This window comes from Streptopelia decaocto (genome assembly GCF_964273445.1).
Source record: "Streptopelia decaocto genome assembly, chromosome: 3".
NCBI lineage: Eukaryota > Metazoa > Chordata > Aves > Columbiformes > Columbidae > Streptopelia > Streptopelia decaocto.
This window is the reverse complement of record NC_138656.1, coordinates 75427029-75433028: the sequence shown is the minus strand read 5'-3', so window position 1 is coordinate 75433028 and position 6000 is coordinate 75427029.

Sequence of the window (6000 nt, the reverse complement as noted above, 5' to 3'; positions counted from 1 at the left end):
TCCGGAGATCACTCAGTTTGTTCAAAGTCTCTGGACAGTTAATGTAGCCCAAATCTCTATAGTGCACTTCTTTATTCCTCTAGATTATACAGCAAGGTATTTGCCTTGTGCACTTTCAGATATGCTCCTGTGCCTCCTCCGTATCTTTAATTATTTTTAGTTCAGTGCATAATTTTGCAGTTGTTATTAATGGTCAATAGGCAATTGCCTTTTTCCTCTAAGGTCTGAAAGATTTTACTTGACCATTTCACATTAGAGCTGGTGCTGGACATTCATGTAGAGGTCTGACAGCTTTTCTAACATCTTACAATATGTGCTTTTCTATTTTAGAGCCCCAACATCTGCTTGAGGGAAATGTTTTTTTATTCTCAGTTTAAGCTCAAAGCAAGAGGAGAATATCACACTCTGCAGCCTCTGGCACACACTTAACTGATTCAGGATTTTGTGAGGCTCTGTTGAATTTATTCTACATAAAAGCTGTTTGCTGCCCTGTGCAAAGATGCTTATTTCAGAGGTGTGACTTTAGATGCACACCTAGATCCATCTCGGAGGATCCCATGGATGCAGGATGCCCAGATACTGTACACAGCTCATGCAAAAGGAATCTGAGGACACACAGCTGCAGGGTTGCTGTTACAAGAATTATTAATGCAGATCAGCAGCCCAAACAAGTACATGTTGCTTACAGGAGGAATTGTCCCCAAAAGAAGAGTAACCCCCTGTATCTAATGGATGTTCCTAGGAAAGTGTAAGGACTCATAGCTTTTAGCTTAAGTAGAGGAGGTAGGACCATAGAGGTTCTACATAGCAAAACAAATCTGTGAGCCGATCTCACGATTCCCAGGGGCCCGAGTCAATTTTTGTCTGCCAGCACTGGCAGGATTATTCTCCTCTTTCACACCCTCAGCTGGCTCCTGCCAGGCAGAAGGAAGTGTGGCTGACACTCCAACACTTCTGTCATTCTCCTTGCCCGCTGAGATAAGCCCAAAGCTGCCTCAAGGTACAGCTCTAGGTAAAGCCTGGGGGGGTGGGGGATGTATAAGCAAGTATTTCTCCCCCCCTCCCCCCCTTTTTTTTTCCTCTACAATGCTGTCAGTCTGATCACTGCTGGCAATCAGCAATGACGTGTCCCCTCATGTTTTCATGTAATTACCAATATTACAAGACCCATATATTTTTGTATCACTTTTCCAGATAGTTCGTCTCTTGAAACACGCCTAGATCATTTCCACTTCAGTGAGAAGTCCAGGATGAGGTTTGCATTCAGCAGTGAAAATTCCCTGATGGGGCCAGGTCTCACCTACAGTAGTTCCACCAGTGACCTTCCTCCTCCAAGTGGGAATCTAAAGCCCCATCATAGGTCCAGCCCTGTTTGATGCTCTCAGCACTGACGAGGGGATAGAAAGTCCCCTCAGATGGCATGAAGCTAAAAGGGATGGTTGCAGGCACTGTAGAAGACATGGTTAGAAGAAGAACACACACATTTAGTGGAGTGGATTTCAATAGTGCCAAGCAGGTGGCAGTACCCTTCTAGAGAACACAGCACTAGAAGAAAAAAAATAGGAAATTTGTGATAGGCCAGCTACTGAATGTGTATCAACAACCCGTAATTGTTACTGAAAGAAGCTTGTTTGAGAAAGATACACACTAAAACATCATATAAGCAAACATCTGAGGGAATTTGTTTTGTTCTGGCATCAGTGCTGAGGAGCCAGCTGGAGCAGTTTTCTAGTTGAAGGTACCACACCATAAGGTGACAGCTTCTGGTACAAATAAATGCAAAAAAATAAAAAGCCAGCTATGAGGGTAGGCTGTAAGCAGCAGATGTTGTCTCCCTTTTAGCTGCCTCCTTTTACAGGGAAGGCTGGCTCGAAGGGACTAACAGACAGTTGTTCTTCAAGTCCAAAGGGGAGGGGGAAAAAAAAGGGGTCAAACCCTGTTTCCTTTTGTGGAAGTTTCAAGCAGGTCAGCAGTGGGCGAGCGGTGGACACCCACCTATCTGACCCTGCAAGGGGGGATTCCCAGGTCGGGCAGACAAGGTCAGGAGAAGCGGGTTTGTCTTTCCTTCCCTGCCCCGTTCTGAAGGGGCAGGGGCCATCGGAAAGAGGCAGGGTAGGTGCCTGAGATGTTGAGTGCCTTAGGGCTGCCCAAACATTAGCTGCCAAAATTAACCTGCTACTTCCCTGCTATGCTGCACAATGTACCAAAATTTTAACGAGGCAGGCTTTGACGAGAAATATTCCATTTACCTCGCCATTAGGGCAGCACTCACTCTGCTAGAGCCATACTGCAGATGCCAAAAATTCCTTTAATAACAGCTCAGTAGATGCTGTCTTTTCCTCTCCATAGTACAAGCCAGAGCTGGGCTTGGATATCAGTGTGTTAAGGTTAATACACATAGCATTCAGTCAACAGAGCTGGTAATGAAAATAAAAGGAGTGTAAGAAAGCACATAAGAGGGTTTGATTTGCCAAACTGAAGTTTAGTTCAGTGCTGGAAAGTGCCAGATGACAGTGGAAATTATCCAGAAACATTTTCCTCTTTGGAAAAAAAAAAAAAAACAACCTTTTTTTTTCCCCACTCCAGAAGCCATTAAAATATTTCCTGTGCTGTTTACATACATCATCTCCCTTTTTCAGATTGACTCTATTGGGGATTTCCATTACTTTCAGCAGTCAGCATTTTTTAGTAATTCTATAGTATGACAAATGCGATGCTGGACAAGTGCGGAACTCGTATCAACTGCTTCAAGTCACAAATAGCTTAACGATCATTCTTTCCGTGACATGATTAAGTTTCTCACTGCACAAGTGACTTTTTTCCCTTGACTTTCCTCAGTAGGCTCTACTGCATCTAACTCAGAGAGGTGGAGAAAGCATCTCTAAGAGGAAGACAGGAATGAGGAAGAGAGATGGGAGAGGTAATTTTACCGTCGCCTGTGATACAGTTGTAGCTGTGTGCTTCTTTAATGGGAATTGCTAACTGTTGAAGTTGTGCGGGGGCAGCTAACAGATCTACCAATTATCAAAACAATTCTGTTCAATTTTAGTAGTTTCCCCTCAAAATTTATGATCATAACTATTATTCTTCACCCCAGCCTTGAGAAATGTTACCTCCGTTACTTTGTGCACCATAAGACCTATGCTAAGCTCATCCAGGTGATCACCAAGCCTGAAGCTTGCAAGTGCTTCCACAGTCTTTACCAAATCAATGGCTTTCCAATGAGCTGATATTTTTGGCTTCCCCACTGATAGCGGCAGCATTTATACAAAGCATGGAATGTTTCTCCCAGCAGAGGCTGCTGTTTGTCTGCATTCTTGTCTTCCAAGATGAGTAACTTTCAGATTTCTCCTCTGAGTGAAACAGCACAAATTCCAGGGTTCTCTCACACATAACTAATTTCTCTTACAACATCTAACAGTTGATCAGAGCTCAGCTATGGTCATGCCATTGGGCTGTGCTGGAAGAAACACTTGTGCTGGCTAGAAGCAGTTTGGGAACAGGTTTGGCCATCATGCTGCCTCCCAGCTCCACCTTTCCTCTCCCTGACAAGGTACCTGCAGCAGTGTTACCAATTTGGTTCTCTTTGCTGCTTCCATTTTCAAGCTGTTGTCTGTTCTGTGAGGAAATCCAGGATTGTCAGCCCACTAAAACAAAACCCACTCATTTTATTATAGATTTGCTTTAAAAGGTTATTTAGGGGTCTTTATTTGTCTGTTGGCTTTTCATCTGCAATGCTCAGACTCCTGACTTCCAGGGCAAGGCAGTAGATGGAGCAGATATTCGCTGCAGAGTGTTGAGAAGAACTGAAGTCCTCCAGGAATCACACACCAAATACATCACAGCCCAAAATACATTTTCTTGGTCTTTTACTTCTCCTGCCCTCCTCAAGAAGAGCTCATAGTACAAGGTTTATTGCAATTAAAGGATGCCTGAGACACACCAGGAGAGCGGTTTTTGAGGAAAACAAAACAACCACAACAAAAAAAGGCAACCCCTCCCCACCCCCTTTTTAACAAACTCCACTTTTTTCTATTATATTTAAGTAATATGATTTCCCCTTTGATGCTTAAGTAAGAATATGTATTTAAACTTTCACATTCTGTAAAGTGTTTTACAACTCATGTTGTGCACATAAAAGACATTTTCTATTCAATAAACTCTAAGTAAAATGAAGCAGTAATTTATTAGGCAGTTATTCCTCCAAATATAATTCTAACTGATACCAATGCCAGGGTTTTTTTTTTTTTTCTGTTTAGCAGCAAGCATACAAAAATCTACAGATGAGCATAATAAAATTTCCTTCAATAACTGTCCCTACTGCTTGATTTGATTGAAAGAAGGAAACAGGGAAGGAAGCAGAAAAAAGGATAGGGAACCAGACCCTCGCAATGCTTGTGTGAGCTTCATTTCTCTATAGAGTTTCCAGAAGAGCAACTCAAATTTTCCATCCTCATCACCAAGTATTTTTTGTTTTTAAACGAAGTTGCATCATTGCAATTCATCCTAGCACTTTCAAAGATGAAACACCAGCTGGAACACAGGACTAAATCTGGTTTTGTTTCTAAGAAGGACAAACCCTGTGGAGGTATAAGCTGTAGGGACTATGCAGACATTTGCCCTGTGCTCAGGATCACTTACCTCTCCCCAGCCCACAGGTGACAACACAGATGTGCACCACAGCAGCAGCAGTTCAAGGACACCCCACAAATGCATCTTCAGTGAGCTTTCCCAAGCCCAGGAAATGATCTAGCTCAACTCCAAGAAGACAGAGACCACCTCTACCACACCCATGTGCTGATTTGCTCCTTCTTGCTCAGCTGGCTCCTATTTCCTCACACCCAGCCAAATGAATCAGCCATCTCCACCTGGATTTCCCTGTTATCCCTGGTCCTAGTGCAATCCATACATCGAGATGAAAACCCTGCTCCTCACAGCCCCGCTCCCAGCTCAGTCCCAGAAGTGCTTCAGCACAGGCCAATGGTTGTATGATCCAGGAAAGGAAAATGATGGTGGAGGTGTGATGGGGAAATGTCAACAGGACAATAATGCTCTGATTTTAACATTTTAACTGACGTTTTAAAAGACCTCTTTAAAGTCCTGTCTCTGAGCAATATGAAGGGTTTCTGTTTCATTTCCCTGGAAGTGGCCACATGCTTCATGCCTCCACACTCATCCCAAAGCCCTTAGAAATAAGGACAATGGCACCTTCATATGCCATTTAGCCAGGAGCAAGTGTGCCACAAGCCCTTTCTGAATTTAAGACAGGAACCCAGCCAAAGAGCAGTGCTGCCTGCCAGCTCTCCTGAGTACCCCCGTGTGGAGAAGTTGTCCAAGGGACCAGGCTATGGACTTGACCAGACAATAAAATTTGGGGAGTTTTAATCAGGGACTTTTCTTCTTTTTTTAAATTGAAGAGAGCAGGATTTCTTCAGCATTTAAAACTGTAGAAGATTCCTCTCTTTTCACAGTATTTTGGAGGACAATGTCTACAATATTATTAAATTCCTTAGTTTTCTGGCACATAATAGAGCCTTGAGTATCTGTAAATACAACAGTATTGATGCAGTAGCATACAAGTGGATGCATGTCAAGAGGCGTTGCTTTTGATCTGTTCTTTGCCACAAAGGATGACAGGGAATTGTTATCCCAAAAGCACTTTACACAGGAAATGAGGATGCAGTTGTAACAGATATTAACGTCCCAAGAGAAAGTTAGAGAGAAATTGAAGCACAGTAAATTGCAGTGGCTGGACAGTATTCATTTGAGGCATCCGATAGCTGCAAAAGGTGTCTGGAGATTGTAACACAATTTATGTCCACCCATGTGCAAAGTCCTAATTTCTACTTGAGCTCTGACTTACAGGTCTTAAAGAGGTTTCTGGAGAAGAAAGCTCTCAGGCTACTAGAGATATTTAGCAAACACACAGGCATAGCATGGCTGTAACCTACTTAGATTTGTAACTTATGTTCATTAAGTGCTAAGTAAACATTCTAGTGA